The sequence below is a fragment of the Balaenoptera borealis genome (assembly GCF_965194805.1).
Source record: "Balaenoptera borealis genome assembly, chromosome: 3".
Lineage (NCBI taxonomy): Eukaryota > Metazoa > Chordata > Mammalia > Artiodactyla > Balaenopteridae > Balaenoptera > Balaenoptera borealis.
Window position 1 is genome coordinate 29,244,171 of NC_138866.1, and position 16,779 is coordinate 29,260,949.

The following is a 16,779-nucleotide window of genomic DNA, read 5'->3' on the forward strand; positions in this document are numbered from 1 at the left end:
TGGGGGTTAGGACTTTAACATATGCATTTTGAGAGGACACACACAATTCAATAACACTCCTCTTTCTTCTTCTGAAGAAGGTGTTTTTTTGTTTTTTTTAGGGGTTTTTACTTTTTGAAAAAGAAAGACCTCTATGTGGTAAAAAATTAAAACACTACAGAGAGTAAATAGGAGAGGAAAGTAAGTCTCCCTCCCATCCTCAGTCCCTAGTTCTTCAGTTTACTTTTTTTTTTGGCCAAGCCGCACGGCTTGCAGGATCTTGGTTCCCCGACCAGGGATTGAACCCGGACCACGGCAGTGAAGGTGCCGAGTCCTAACCACTGGACCACCAGAGAACTCCCCCTAGTTCTTCAATACAGAGCCAACCACTGTCACCCATTCTGTTTCTTCCCTATGTCTTTCTGGAGATGTTCTATGAGCATAAATGTATATCTATCCTTTTTTTTTCCCCCTTAAAATAGTTGCATTCTACGTGCCTTGTTTTTCTGCACCTTGCTTTTTCAATTTAACAATATATTTCAGAGATCCATATCAATAGGTTTACGTCTGTCCTATTTTTAACAGATGCACGGTATTTCATTGTGTGGATATACCACGATTTATTTAACTTCACCTCTCTGAACAGACATTTAGGTGATTTCCAATCTTTGCTGTAATGAAAAAATTTATATATACATTTCTGTACCCACTAGTGGAAGTCATCGATATATTTCCTTCTTAAAATTCTTATGTAGTATATAAAGTAAGTACATTTAAGAGATATTTGTTAAGTTCCTACTATGAACAAATATTTGTTATTTCATCATATTGATATTCGTATTTACTCAGCCCAGTGGCTTGTCCTAAGTCAGTAATGAAAATTCTTGATGATTGATCTCTAGTTTTGATTATTCTTTAGCATAGATTCCTAGAAGTAGGTCAAATAATCTGGAAATTGTTAATTGGATCCTTATTGCCAAATTATATTCCAGAAATGTACCAGTTTATGTTTTGCCAGCAGAGTGCTTATCTTGCCCTACAAGACTAGCCTTACTATTAAAACAAACAAACAAACAAAAAACTTTGCTTATTTGGTATGTGAAATATGGCATTTCATTGTTTTAATTTTGTCTTGTTTATTAGCTATTCTTTTTTTTAATAAATTTATTTATTTTTATTTATTTATTTTTTTTGGCTGTGTTGGATCTTTGTTGCTGCACGCGGGCTTTCTCTAGTTGTGGTGAGCGGGGGCTACTCTTTGTTGAGGTGCGTGGGCTTCTCATTGCGGTGGCTTCTCTTGTTGCGGAGCACGGGCTCTAGGCATGCGGGCTTCAGTAGTTGTGGCACGTGGGCTCAGTAGTTGTGGCTTGCGGGCTATAGAGTGCAGGTTCAGTAGTTGTGGCTCACGGGCGTAGTTGCTCCACGGCATGTGGGATCTTCCTGGACCAGGGCTTGCACCCGTGTCCCCAGCATTGGCAGGCGGATTCTTAACCACTGCGCCACCAGGGAAACCCTTATTAGTTATTCTTATTTCCTCTTTTGTGGCTTGTCTGTGTCCTTTGGCCTTTTATCTGTTAAGGTCTTAATGCTTCTTATATCAATTTGTATGGGTACTTATTGATATTGATTTGTCTATCTGTCATATATGTGGCAAATGTTTTTCTTAGTTTGTGGTTTGACTTTTAAAAAATTATTTTAAACCAACTTTATTGTGGTATAATTTACATACAATAAAATGTACTAATTTAAGTATGGAGTTCTATGAGTTTTGACAAATGTATATATCCATGTAACCACAACCACAACAGAATATTTCTATCATCCCCCAAAATTCCCTTGTGTCTCTTTGCAGTCCACCCCATCTCTTGCCCCAGGTGACCATTGATCTGCTTTCTGTCACTATAGATTAATTTTGCGGTTCTACAATTTCACATAAATAGAATCATACAGTATGTATTCTTTTAGATCTAGCTTATTTTACTCAGCCTTTTTTTTTTTTTTTTAATTTATCCATGTTATTGTGTATGTTTGTTTGTTCCTTTTTATTCCACTCTATGAATATACCACAATTTTTTATCCATTCACCACTTGATGGACATTTGGGTTGTTTCCAATTTTTGGCTACTATGACAGCAGCTGCTATGAGCATCTGTGTATAAGTCTTTTTGTAGACAAATTTTTTCCTGCCTTTTTGGGTAAATGCTTAGAAATGAAACTGCTCAGTCATATAGCAAGCATGCTTCTATATAGGCAACTGCCATACTCTTCCAAAGTGGCTGAGCCATTTTATATTCCCATCAGCAATGTATGAGCATTTTGGTTGCTACACCTCTTCACCAGCACTTAATATTATCAATTTTTAAAATTTTAGCCATTTTAGGATAAACAAGATGTGGTACATATATACAATGGAATATTACTCAGCCATTAAAAAGAATGAAATAGTGCCATTTGCAGCAACGTGGATGGACCTAGAGATTGTCATACTGAGTGAAGTAAGTCAGACAGAGATAGAGAAATACCTATCGCTTATATGCAGAATCTAAAAAGAAATGATACAAATCAACTTATTCATAACACAGAAACAGACTCACAGACTTAGAGAATGAACTTATGGTTGCCAGGGGGGAAGGGGGGAGGGGGGAGGGATAGGTAGGGAGTTTGGGATTGACATGTACACACTGCTATATTTAAAATGGATAACCAACAAGGACCTACTGTATAGCACAGGGAACTCTGCTCAATATTGTGTAACAACCTAAATGGGAAAAGAATTTGAAAAAGAATTGATACATGTATATGTATAACTGAATCACTTTGCTGTACACCTGAAACTGTCACAACATTGTTAATCAACTATACTCCAATATAAAATAAAAAGTTAAAAAAATTTTTTTAACCATTTTAGTGGGTGTGATATAGTTTAAGTTTGCATTTCCCTGATGACTAACGATACTAAGCATATTTTCACGTGCTTATTGGCTGTATGTGTTCTTTTGTGAAGAGTCTGTTCAAATCTTTGCCCATTTAAAAAAAATTGGATTGTTTGACTTCTCAGTACTGAGATGCTAGGGTTCTTTATATGTACTGGATATAGGTCCTTTGTCACATATATGTATGATGAACACTTTCTCTCAGTCTGTGTTTTGCCTATTCATCTTCTTAACAGTGTCAATAAAATTATATATAACACACAAGATGCCATTTTAACCATGTTAAGTGTACAATTCAGTGGAATCAATTACACTTACATAGTTGGGCAACCGTTATTCCTGTTTTTAAGAGTCTTTTGAAGAACAGAAAATTTTGACAAAGTTCAAATTATTCTTTTCATTTTGTGGTTCTTGCTTTTTGTGTCCTAAGAAATTTTTGTCTACACTAAGGTCATGAAGATTTCCCCCTATGTTTTCTTTTGGAAGTTTTATAATTTTAGTGCTTACTTTAATTTTATGATCCATTTGGAGTTATTTTTTTGTGTATTACATGAGGTCAAGTTTGATTTTATTTATTTTTAATACTGATATCCATTTAAAATAAGTAGAACTTAGTAGATGTTAACTATTATTCCTTTTTGTTAGCCACTGACTTATTTCATTGCTGTTTAGCTTAGAAATTCCTCACCCCCATTCAGCCATCAGATAGATAATCACCTATATAATTGTTTCTGTTTTTTTTTTTTAAAACCTCAGTTCTTTGATTCACTTGGAATGTGTTGAGCTTTATGTTAAGAGCTGAGGGACTAATTTGATTCCCCCTCAACAGTTAACTGAATAGTGGGAGAGGGAGTTCCTAATGGGGACATAAGGTGGGCAGAGGGTAGAGCTTTTGTGAAATGTGGGCCACTTGGGCTCGCCTAGGAAGACGTAGTTGTCGGAGACAAGCCAGAGAGGCTGGCTGGGGTAGCGGCAGCCCATGGAGGACCCCCGGACTCTGTCCCCTCGGGAGTCATGAGCCACTGAGAGATACAATGGGAGTGTTGCTTTAACAATGTGTAGGTTGGTTCTGACCAGGGAGAGACAAGAGGGAGGAAAACAGAAAGTGGGAGCTGGCAACTTCTAGCATTAAAGGGGGACTGACTGTGACAGAGAGGACGGGATGGGGGTGGGGGTGAGGAATTGCCCCCAGAAAGGGTGAAGCTGGAAGGAGGAATTAAACATTGACCTTGAGATTCAAGTTGAGCTGTTGGATAGAACTTCTCTGCTCTAACGAGAAATAAAGAAGGCAGGAGGAGAAACTGGCTTTCCGAGGGAATAAAAGAAACTTTATTTTTTAAAAAATTTAAGTTTTTAATCCATTTTGAGTTAATCTTTGTGTATGGTGTGATATAGGGGTCCAGTTTCATTCTTTTGCATGTGGCTGTCCATTTTTCCCAGCACAATTTATTTATTTGTTCTTTGTCCACGCTGCGAGGCACGCGGGATCTTAGTTCCCTGATCAGGGATCAAACCCGCGCCCCCTGCAGTGGAAGTGCAGAGTCTTAACCACTGGACCACCAGGGAAGTCCCCAAAGAAACTTTAAAAAGATACTTTTGGAGAGAATTTATGACGTTCCTTAAGAGTATAATCAGAACAGTTCCTTACCTTTTGTACATTTTAAAGTTTCCAAAATGCTTTTATACATACTTTCTTCCACCTTTTGAAATTCTTTCACTTATGCATTGTGTGATAGGCAGGGCAGATATTACCCCATTATCCGACCTACAGATGAGGAATGTGAGGCTCAGCGAGGTTAGCAGGCGTGCCCCAGTTCTGTTCTCTGAGTTACAGGCACTGCGGCGTGGGGAGCAGGAAGCCTGCAGTAAATTCGGATTTGGCTTCTATCTACTTGCTGGGAGAGTGTGGCCAGCCTCCCACCCTCAGTACCTCAGCTTTCTGATCTATTAAGTGGGGTTGATAGTATCTGCACCCTTAGCCTCACACAATGGGGAAGTCCAAGCAAAATAACCTGTGTGAAAGAGTGCTGACAAATATAAAGCAGGATGCAAATATCAATCTTATTAAGGTTGTAATTTCATCAAACTGGGGCTGGGAATCGGTTGGTCCCAGGGTAGGGAGAGCCAGAGACCCAAGGTCATGCTGACTCCACAGGCTGAGTTGCTGCTGAGGTGTCCAGAGGCAGGTACCATCTCTCATGGAGTGGGGAGGGGATGCAGGGCTCTGAGACGTGGTGAAGATGCCCATTCAGCCTCCAAGACTGGTGGCCTTCAGGGTTAACATGGGGACATCTGAGAGCTCACATGTACTGGGAAAAACTCTGGATTTGGATTCTGAGGCCTTGGGCTTGCACATGATTTTCACCGTGCCCTAGACCTGGGGTGGGATACTTGATCTCTCTGAATCTCAGTTTCCTTATCTTTGAAACGTCTCATTATATACTCTGGAAATACGGAACTGCTTATAAGTTCCCCAAACTTGCTATGCCTCTGTGCCTTTGGTCAAAGTCCTGCTCCTTCAAAGCAGAGGTGAGAGAGAGAGAGAAAGAGAGAGAGAAAGAGAGAGAGAGGTGATGCACTGCTGGCCCTGAGGAAGGGACATGAGCCAAGGAATGCAGGTGGTCTCTAGAAGCTGAAAAAGGTAAGGAAACGGATTTTCTCCTCAGAGCCTCCAGAAGGACCTAGTCCTGCTGACACCTTGACATCAGCCCAGTGAAACTGATTTTGGACTTATGATCTCTAGAACTATAGGATAGTAAATGTGTAGTAGTGTTTTAAGCCACTAAGCTTGTGATAATTCTTTATAGTAGGAATAGGAAACTAATACAGTGCACTTAAGATTCATCCAAGTTATTGCATGTATGGATGTATCAGCACTTGTGTATTCATTTACCAATTGACGAACATTTGGGTTGTTTCCAAGTCTGGGCCATTATGAATAAAGCTGCTATGAACATTCATATATATAGGTCTTTGTGTGGACATATGTTTTCATTTCTCTTGAGCAAATGCCTAGGAGTGGGATTGCTGGGTCATAAGTGTATATTTAATTTTATAAGAACTGCTAAAGTGCTTTCCAAAGTGGTGCATTCCCACCAGCAGTACATGAGAGTTCCAGTTATTCTATATCCTTGCCAGTGCGTGGCATTGTCAGTCTTTTTAGTTTTAGCCATTATAATAGATGTTTAGGGATAGCTCATTGTGATTTTAATTGCATTTTCCTGATGACTAATGATGTTGAACATTTTTTCACAGGTTTTTAAAATTAAAAAAAATTTGGTAATGCCTTTGACTAGTTAGGGTACCAGGTTAATGCTGGCCTCACAAAATGAATTAGTATTATACTAGGTGCTGCAGGGAATGTAAAGGTCAGATCCAACTCTTGCTGGAGTCACACACATAAACACACCCCAAGAATTATAAAGGCAGAGTTTAATGAGCTCCATAAGGGAAGTACAGATGAACTGCTTTTGGCATTGCAAGAAGGAAGAGGCTGTGGGAAGCCTCAGGAAAGGCTTCCTGAAGGTGGTGACACTAAAAAAGCGCTTTAGTAGGGCTGCAACTTTGCCCGCCCTTGGGGTCACTGTTCAAACGCTAGTCTATTGAATGGTGCTCCCTTCAGGGCTCATAGAATAGAACATGGATGGCACCCACCTAGAGTTGTAAGCACAGTGGCCCTGATAAAATACATCTACCAGCTGAAAGACTATGGGGAAGGTGGGTGGGGTGGGCAGGGGTACCGTTTTAGAGGGGACTCTATTAAACTCATGACTGGTTGTTTTATATAAGACTGCTTTTGTCTCCCCAACTTTTTAATTAAACTCCCACAGATCTGCATCCTCCCCCCATTGAATGTGGTGCTGGAGGCTCTGCAGAGGAAGGGGACCAGCCCTTGTGGAGCACCCTGGCTCTGTGCCTGATCTCAGTTCTCCCACCAACTCTACAATCACAGTTTCTTTATCTCCACTTTTGCAGATTAAAAAATGAGACTTGTAAAGGCTAAATGCCTTGCCCAGGGTCAGCGGCTAGTGAGTAGAGGAGCTGAGATTGCAGTCTGCCCCCCTAGCTCCCCTCGGCCTCTGCAGCACTCTCCCCCTGGGCTCTGAGACGACTTCACTTCCGAGGAAGGCAGGCACATAGACAGGAAAGGAATGGGTGCCGGGGGAGGTCAGGACGAGATATTTGTGAGTGGGTTTGTTCTGATTTAGCAAAAACACTCAGTGCTCTGGGCCGGGCTGCGGCTGACTGGCTGTGTGGTCAGGGTTTGCAAAGCTTCCAAAGATCCTTTTGCTAGGAGGGCTTTAAAAGCTGCAAGCTCTCAGCAGTTTCTATCAGTCAGGATTTTTCCCCCCAGATTGAATCCTGTCAGGGTTTTACTGGCTTCTGTGTTCCCAGATTGACTCGTGTCTCCCTCACCTGAGCAGCCCTGCTTTGTCCTCATACCACTTCCTGTCACCAGTGCCTCCTCAAGAAAGAATTCTTTACCATCTCTACCTTCTGGTCCCCAACACCTGCCTCTTCACTCTGTCAAAACCCTCTGGTTTCTCCAAGAAATGTGGACTCAAGCACATCAGGGACAAAGGAACGCCAGGACCTAGTTTTGATCCAGCTTTGGGGGTTTACTCCTTTTCCTGGTCTCATTTTTTTTTTTTTAAAGTGTTTCTTTTTTTTAAAAAAATTTATTTATTTAATTTATTTATTTTCGGCTGCATTGGGTCTTCGTTGCTGCCTGCGGGCTTTCTCTAGCTGCGGCGAGCGGGGGCTACTCTCTATTGCGGTGCGTGGGCTTCTCATTGCGATGGCTTCTCTCCTTGCACAGCATGGGCTCTAGGCCCACGGGCTTCAGTAGTTGTGGCTCGCGGGCTCTAGAGCGCAGGCTCAGTAGCTGTGGCGCATGGGCTTAGTTGCTCTGAGGCATGTGGGATCTTCCCCGACCAGGGCTCGAACCCGTGTGTCCTGTACTGGCAGGCGGATTCTTAACCACTGCGCCACCAGGGAAGCCCCTGGTCTCATATTTTTAAAAGAGCACTCAAAAACAAGGGCACCATGAGAAGCAAATGCTTGAGGGGCTCGGATGTGCCTGGGAAATCAGAGGGCCCCACGTATGAAAGTTCCTGTTGCCGCCGACTCTGTTCCAGTGCCCTAACCACATGGAATGCCCTTATCCTCAGACCCCTCTCAGGGAGTCTTGCCGGGTTGCCCTGGGCATTGGCTTCTTGTCCTTTGTTTGGTCACCATGGGCCCTGCCCCTGCCAACTCAGAGGCAAACAGAGATAGGGCCGGGTCCAGGCTGCCCGGCCTTGCGGACAGCATCACACACTGTTCTGTGTCAGCAGAAAAAGCATCCACCGTCACCTGCATCCTAGAGCCCTCCCCCCACCGCCTTGTGAGGGCTCTGCGCCCGGCTGGCCCTGCCCACCAGGCCAAGCGCACTCTCTGCCCGCCAGCAGCGCTCCAGGAATTCTGAAGTGCAGCCCCGGTGGCCCTCGGTGACTTCATGGGAAGTGTTCTGGGTTGGTTCTCCTTGCCTCCACCTCCTTCCAGGACTTGCCAAGGATGATGCCTCCAAGCCCCTCCCAGCTCCCAAAATACCAGCCCTGCCTCCTGGCCCTGCCAGAAAATGCTTAGCACATTAGCGGGTTTAGCTGCCACAGTTGCAGCCATTTAGGAAGCTGCAGAGGCACATAGATTTCATTCTGGAATCCTTTCCAGCTGCTCGCTATTTTGACAACACTGGGTGGCACCGTTACCAGGAACCTGCGGGGCCTGTGAGCTGGAAGTGGCTGGGGGCCTGGGGGTGGGGTGGTGGGCGCAGCAGCCTCTTCTCCCTGGCCGGCCTCCCTCTTGCCTTCTGGAGCTAGCTTGGAACAGATCTTGGATACCAGTTGCCACTGTGCTGTGGCTTCTGCTTGTGGGAAAGACAAGAGGCAGAAAAACAGAGTAAAATGAAACAGCCCCACCAAACATCTTCTTGGACCCGCTGCAGTTGCTTTCCTGCCACTTAGTAGCTGAGTGCTCTGGAGCAAGTCACCAACTCTCCAGAACTCAGCTGTTCCCATCTGTGGAAGGGCTCACGTGACCCTCCCCTCCATCTCAGTATGAGGTCTGGGGTCTACAAGAGATGATGTATGTGAAAGTGTTTTGTAAACTGTAAAGTGGCAAACATTTGTATTTCTGTGAGCTCCTGGAGGGCAGGGACTCTGTTTTGTTCATCTTTGAATTTCCTCTACCATGTTGGTTTGTTGGATAGAAAAGTAAATATGGTGACTTTCTGGAAGTATCTCATTTGCCCATTGATGGTCAGTGTGGTGAAGAAAAGTAAGGCTATGGGGGTATTAGTTTGGTAGGGCTTTTGTAACAAAATACCACGGACTAGGTGGCTTAAACAACAGAAATTTATTGCTTCATAGTTCCGGAGGCCAGAAGTCTGAGATCAAGGTGTCCGCAAGGTTGGTTCCTTCTGAGGGCCGTGAGGGAGAATATGTTCTAGGCCTCTCGTAGCTTCTGGTGCTTTGCTGGCAAACTTCAGTGTTCCTTGGTTTGTTGAAGCATCACCCTGATCTCTGCCTTCATCTTCACATAGTGTCCTCCCTGTACGCATGTCTCTGTATCCAAATCTCCCCTTTTTAAAAGGACACCAGACATGTTGGATTAGGGTCCACCCTCATAACCTCATTCTAACTAATTACTTCTTAGCCCTATTTCCTGACATGGTGGGCAGGGGTCTTCTGAGCCCAGGAGCCAGTGGAGGATAGGGAAGACCAAGGCAGTGTGCCAAGCCTGACTAGGAAAAGAGTTCTGATGCAGATGCAGGTGGTTGTGGGTGAGGGACCCCATTTTCTACTACCATTCTTGGATTTGGGGTGTGTGGGTTTGTTCCTAGACTTAGTTTTGTTTTCTTTTTTTCCTTCTGAGCAGTTCCTGTTAAATAAAATCTCTCCATTTGTGTTTAGACCCAAATGCAGTACCTGTTCTTGCTCTTCATCCCCCTTTCTTTTTCGTGCCCCTCTTTCCCTTCAAGACACTGACCCCATACACGCAAGACTCACCTTTCTTCCAACTCTGAAACGTGGGCACTCAGTTGCCAACGCAGGACATTGCGGGGTGAATATGGTTCCCATTCTCTGCCCTTCCCCTCCTCCTTTTGAAACTGCACAACTCAGGTGGGACTCGAACCCAGCCAGAACTTTCAGATTGTGTCTTGAACTTGAAACAGGAGGGAAGGAGGCGGGGCACAACCTTTGAAAGAATGCCATAGCCCGAGGACATGACATAAACTGATTAAAACCAAATGGGTCCAAGATGGCGGACAAGCCGACTTCCACTAGACCTTGAGCCTCAGTATACGCTCATTGTAACACATCAGCAAGCTAAATGACACACCCGCAGGAGCCATGATGGTTCTAAGGCGACCATAAGGATCAAAAAACGGGTGGTGGCCCAATTCCTGGAAATCCCTGCCCCTTCCTGAAGTAGCTGGACTACTCCTCCCACTCATTAGCCTATGAAATTACCCACCACTATAAAAGCTGACAACCCCATACCCTGGTGCCTTTCTCACCTTCTGAGATGGCCCACACTCTGCGGAGTGTGTTTCTCTCTAAGTAAATCCACTTCTCACCTATCCCTTTGTCTCTCACTGAATTCTTTGTGATGAGACATCAAGAACCTGAGCTTCATTTAGTCCTGAAACCAGGTGTGTGATCTCAGTTGGAAGATTGTGGGGTTTGGCCAGGTTCGAGTCCTGGCCACATGGATTCAAGTCCTAATCTGGTTTTGGCTGGGTTCTAGTCCTGGCACGTGGGTTCAAGTCCCAATCTGAGGTGCGCAGTTTCAAACCCACTGGCTGGGACTCGAACCCACTGTCTTTTAATTGAGTCTCAGGACTTAATGAAGCTCAGGTTCTTTATGTGTCAGCACAGAAGGAATTCAGCAAGAGGCAAAGCGATAGGTAAGAAGTGGATTTATTTAGAGAGATATACATTCCACAGACAGAATGTGGTCTGTGTCAAAAGGCAAGAGTGGCTGAAATATGGGGTGGTTAGTTCTTATGGGCTGAGTAATATCATATGCTAACGAGTGGGAGGATTATTCCAACTATTTTGGGGAAAGGGTGGGGATTTCCAGGAATTGGGCCGCTGCCTACTTTTTGGCCTTTTATGATCAGCCTCAGAACTGTCATGGCACTTGTGGGTGTGTCATTTAGCATATGCTAATATACTGAGGCTCAAAATCCACTGGATGTCAAATCTTTGGCCATCTTGGGCCTAGCTGGTTCTAAGCAGTTTATGTCGTACTCACAATTCATTCTCTAAGGGTTGTGCCCTGGCCCCTTCCCTCCTGTTTCCCTTTGTCACCCTTTTTGTCCCCTACCACAGTCTCTTTCCAGGGCATATCTCTGATGGGATCCCCCTCATTCCATGAGCACCCGCCTCTGCTCTGGGTGCTTGCACATCAAAGCATGTTCTGGGTGGTGTTCCTGGACCATGGTGTTGGTGCTGGTTGTGAGGGCACAGGGACGCCTTGGTGCCCTGCCTTCTGTGTTTGAGGCTTCACTGCCGGCCATCCCCATCTTTCCCATGACATGCTCCAATTTAGGAAGGGGCTGACAAGGAAGAAGGCGTTTATAAAAACCACCCCCTGAATAATAAGAGGGAATCTACTGAATTCTTACCATGTACCAGGCACAGTGCTAGGTGCTTTCCATCCTTTTTCTTATTTATTTCTCTCAGTAATCCCGAGAAGCAGGTACTTTGCTTATCCTCATTTTGCAGATGTGCAGTTGAAGTTTTGAAAGAAAATAAAGGAAATGTGAACTTCCCAAACAGTCAGCTAAAGAGGGATGCATACAGTTCTCAAGTAGAACCTCAAGTTCTACTCTTCTTATCCACAGCGGGCCTCAAAGGGTGGGCAATGGCCCACTTGCATCAGAATTAGCTGGAGAGCAGAGTGAAAAGTCAGGCTCCTGGTATCCACCCTAATCTACTAAATCAGGAGAGAGTGGGGTGGGGTCCCGGGAATCTACATTTCATAGTTGTTCCTCAGGGACTCTGGTACACCCCATGGGCTGTGAACCCCTACCAGGGGTCTGCTTCTTCCCCAGCGCCTTCTTCCCTTCCTGTTCCAGGCTGCCCAGAACCTGCCCTTCCCCACAGATCGCGTCTGAAATCTAGGGCACGTGTGCTCTGCAGCCCCATGTCCTCCTTCCCTGGTGTTGAGCGGCCTGGAAGTTCTGGTGGAGGGAGGGCATTCGGGCATAGGGGAGCAGAATTTGCCACCCCCAAATATGTCTCTTTGGCATATTAATTATTTTAAGCTAGTTATTTTCTAAGAAACAGCCCACAGGGAAAAAACTCTGAACACCGAGTAGGAGTTAACAGCTTTGTAAGCAACATTACACTGGTAAGGGAAATCTCCATTTGTAAGGGTGTCTCTCTCACTGTACCAAAGGGTTGACCAAATCTCTGGAAACACTATCCATGGAGAAGGCAATGACTTTAAGCTGCCTAACGACCTTACCCTTTTTGACTGTGCTTTTGCTGGTCACCCCCAAGAGCTGACCCCCGCTCCCCCGCCCCCCCCTCCCCCTCCAGTCCCAGCAGCCTCTCTGGTCTTCAGCTGAGAATGGTAATTAGGATGAGGACTTGGGCCGTTTTGGGGAACTACTCAGTTTTCCTGGATTTCTCCCATGCATGCATGTTATTAAATTTTTGTTTGCTTTTTTTCCTATTAATCTGTCTCAAGTCAAGGTAATTCTTAGACCAGCCAGAAGAACCTAGAAGGGTAGAGGAAAATTTTTTCCTCCCTGACACAGGCTTGCACATGGGTTGGGAGAAAGGGTGGCTTATGTGACCTGTGCTGACCTGCTGGCTTCTTACCCTTTCCCCATGTCCCCGTGTCCTTCCCCGGCTCCACTCTGCCCCAAGGCCTCGGTGGAGGGACCAGGTCTTGGGTCATCAGGCAGTAGCCGGGCAGGGCTGGGCAGGCCTGAACTGTGTTTGGTGATGATATTAAAGTTTCCCGTGACTGAAAAGGGAGTGGATATTCTGGAGTGAAGTCTTTGACCCTGGCAGAAGCGTGGGGTTCTCCCGGGGCCTCCATTAGAGTCACGCATCTGTTCTCTGCTCTGTCTTCCTCTGCACACATTCGACCTTCCTCAAGGCTCATCCTGTACCCACAGTTCCATTTTGCAGCCCCTCATCAGAAAAAACACACCACTACCAAAAAATAATGCCCCCCCTGCAAAAAACCCAGTATATTTCAGCAACTTAAAACTTTTTTGAAGGAAGAAGTTACTGTTGTCCTACTTACTAACTGGGCGACAATTACTTAATCACCCATAAACTTTACGTTCTATCCTATGGAGCCTCTGCCCCATCTCTATTTCTGAGATGTACAAGCACACCATACAGGGTGTATTCTTCATAGGCTCTTTGGAGTTCATAGGACTTTGGAGCTAGAATGTAAGCCCCATAAGGGCAGGAACCTGCTGTATCCCCAGAGTCTAGAAGGTGTCCGACATGTAGTAGGTGCTCAGTGGACACTTTCTTTTTTGACCGAATGAGTATTAGAGCTGAAAGGCACTGCCAAGTTAAGCTTGTCCAGAAGGGCCAGATGAGCAAACAGAGGCTCAGGGAGGTGAAATCACTTGCCTGAGTTTGCACAGCAAGTAGGTGGTCTGGCTGAGGCTGGAACTCAGATCAACAGGACTGTTCCTGAACTCCCAAGAATATCAAAATCCAAGCCATGGCTTCTGAATTACATCCTATGGGGGCTGGCCAAAAAAGTTCGTTCGGGTTTTCCTGTAACATCTTACAGAAAAACCCTAACGAACTTTTTGGCCAACCCAATATAAGCCCAGAGACCTCTGGCTGGTTCTCTGGTGGAAGAAGCTGTTGAGACTCCTCTCTCTTTCTGGGTCCAAGATCTCAGAGGTCTGGATAGAAGCAACAAGCTTTTGGGAGGGTTTTTTCCCCCCTCCCAGAATAGACAGCATCTCTGAAAATGCTAGCTTGGATTTCTAGGCTGATATTCTAAACACTACCTCATCCTAAAAGTAAATGGTGAACTATTTTCACACACTAGTAAAATTTTAATTTGGAAAACTCTTGTCCTTGGAATGCAAAATTCACCAGTCATTTTATATCCTGTGGGCGGACCTAGTTACTAGAACCTTCTTGCCAGTCCCACTTGTGAGCCCCACTTGTGGAGAAGGACCAGTGGGACTGGACCAGCTTAGTGACTTTTACTGTTTGAGTTTAAAATGTCTTGTTTGTTTAAAAATGTTCATTTAGTTCAGGGTTCTCCCCTCTGCACCCCCAGCACGTGCACTCCTCTTTACAAAGCAGGACATTTTGACTCTATAGTGGGGGGTGATGGTGGTGGAAAGTTAAAATTATTAATATGAGCATCCATCAGATATTCCTAATTTCACCTAATTTCTGCCGCCCTCCAAAGCTGACCCTTACTCCATTTCTGATCTCCCCCCTTCCAGACCTTCCATCCATCCTTGACCCTTTGCTTTTCCTCCTTCTTTTCCTAATTATCACTCTATCCCAGATCTTTACCCCAGTTCTAACCCTCACCGTATCCCTCACCCCATCTCTGAGCTTATCTTTTCCGATCCCTGAGGTCAGGGTAGGATGACCTTAGGAAGGGAGGGAGGTTATCTATTTCTCACATTACCAGGTATTTTCTAAATGCTGAAAGTTTAGTGGTTTGTTTTTTAGGCATTGTCAAAAGGCCCTTCTGTCAAAACTAGCCAAGTCAAAGGGCAGTATGAAAGTTATGCTGTAGTCAATATCATGCCCCCTTTCTAACCTGTTAATAATAATAATAAAGTATTTATTGAGCCTTTATTGCGTATTAAGCATAGCACTAGGCACTTTCTCTAGTACTTGTTTGTCAAATCCTCACAGCAAACCCTAGGAGTCAGGTATGTTAATCCTTATTTTATTGATGGGAAAACAGGAACAAACATCTTAAGGAGTTTGGTCAAAGGCGTACAGTAAATAAGAAAGGCAATTACAGAATTACGGAGCCTTGTGTCCTGAAAGGCAATTACAGAATTACGGAAACACCTTGTGAGGTGTTTCCTTCAAGGTCCTCCTTGTGGATGTCCAACTGGTGGGCCTGCTTGGATATCTTAGTGCAGTGTGATGGTGGCCTCTGAAATGCCCAAGATCAGAGAAAGCTCTCCTTCTTAAACCCTGTAGGTAGGTAGGCAAGCACTCCCTTGGGCCATGCTAGAAATAAACCTGGGAATAGTTTTCCAAAGGGACGAATCATATAGAGATGAGATTTGGTATTGAACTTCTCCCTGATCTTGCTGCATTTCGACTAATATTTAAGCACTGGGCAGTATGGGGACTAAAAAGAGACCAGCCTGCCCTCAAGGAGCTCACGGTGCAGGGGAGACTGACACAGTTAATCTGTGGTAAGGCGCACGGCACCGTGCTAAGGGAGAGCGGCTCAATGAGCGGAGGATTTGGGGAGAGCATGTCACATTTCAGGAGTCATTTGGTTGCACTTCCACTACAGCTTTTCCGCGCTTCTAAAACAGTGTTCCTTGCAAGAGTAGCCTCTCTCTAAGTGAAAGAGATTATTGCAAATGTAAAATGATTTCCCAGAGTTTGCAGGACTGAACTTTGTTATCGTAAGAGGTGATGAGTAGGGGCTGGTCAGAGTACAGTGGTGTTTACACTTAATTGATCATAGCCAGTTACAGATTTCTGGGACTTCCCTGGTGGTCCAGTGGTTAAGACTTCGCCTCCCAATGCGAGGGGTGCAGATTCGATCCCTGGTGGGGGAGCTAAGATCCCATATGCCTGGCAGCCAAAAAACCAAAACATAAAAACAGAAGAAATATTATAACAAATTCAATAAAGACTTTAAAAAAAAAAAGAGGTGATGAGTATGGAGGTGCTTTGAGTCCTTTACAGCCCTTGGCTGATGTGAGGTGAGAGTTGGAGCCAAGGTAGTAGATACGGAGAGATGGGTAGAGGGGTGAAGACTGGGTCCTACGATTGCCCTAGCCCCACCACCTGGCCCCGGATGCAGGGAACTTTCATTGAGGGAACTAAATGAAAGATGAGAATCAAGGTTCTGTGGGTTTCAAGGAATACATGGCTAATACTGTCAAATGTTGGTAAAGCAGCATTATGACTAGGAAGTGGTAAAAAAAAAAGGAGGAAATTAATGACGATGAAAAAGTAGTTCTGAGGAAGGATGGTGAAGAGCTCAGCAGAATGGACAGATGAGAATATTGTACATTTGAGGAGCTTCTCAGTAAATGTAGGAGCGAGGTTGGATCATTGCTAGAAGGACCTTTGACGATTTAAAAGAATGATCGTGCAGCCCCTGTGTTAGTGTGTGGCGCAGGTGAGAGGAAAGGAGGCTGAGAAGTGTGGAGGCCTGAGCGGGAGGGCGCCCGGCCTGGAGTCCAGGAGAGGCAGAACACAGAGGCCACCCTTCAGGAGGATGGGCCCCTTTGGAGAGAAGAGACACCTTTTCCTTAGAAACTAGAGACAGCCCTCTTTCCCACACGCGTGCTGTTACCAGGACTCACCAAGATGACCCCGCGTGTCCATGGCATGGGGCTCCTTTGCTCAGAGTTCAGGCTTCATCTCAGCTTTAGAAGCAGCAGACTTTCTCCTTCCTCTGTGATGGCCTATGGAGGCAGGTCCCAGGCGGGGCTGGGGCTGCACCAGGAACTTAGAAGCAGGCGTGTGTGTGGCCGTGTGCGTGTGTGTGTGTGTGTGTGTGTGTGCGTGTGTGTGTGTGTGTGTGTGTGTGGCCAGGGCTGGTAGGGACTCTCACTTGGCAATAGTAGGAAACTAAGGCTCAAAGAGGGTAGTGATTACTTCTT

At 45.1% G+C, this 16,779-nt stretch overlaps 1 protein-coding gene across 10 annotated transcripts in view; it reads left to right on the forward strand.

Moving 5' to 3' along the window:
* DPF3 (double PHD fingers 3) overlaps positions 1–16,779 on the forward strand; it is a 277,931-nt gene that overhangs the window by 81,181 nt on the left and 179,971 nt on the right. The window lies entirely within an intron of this gene.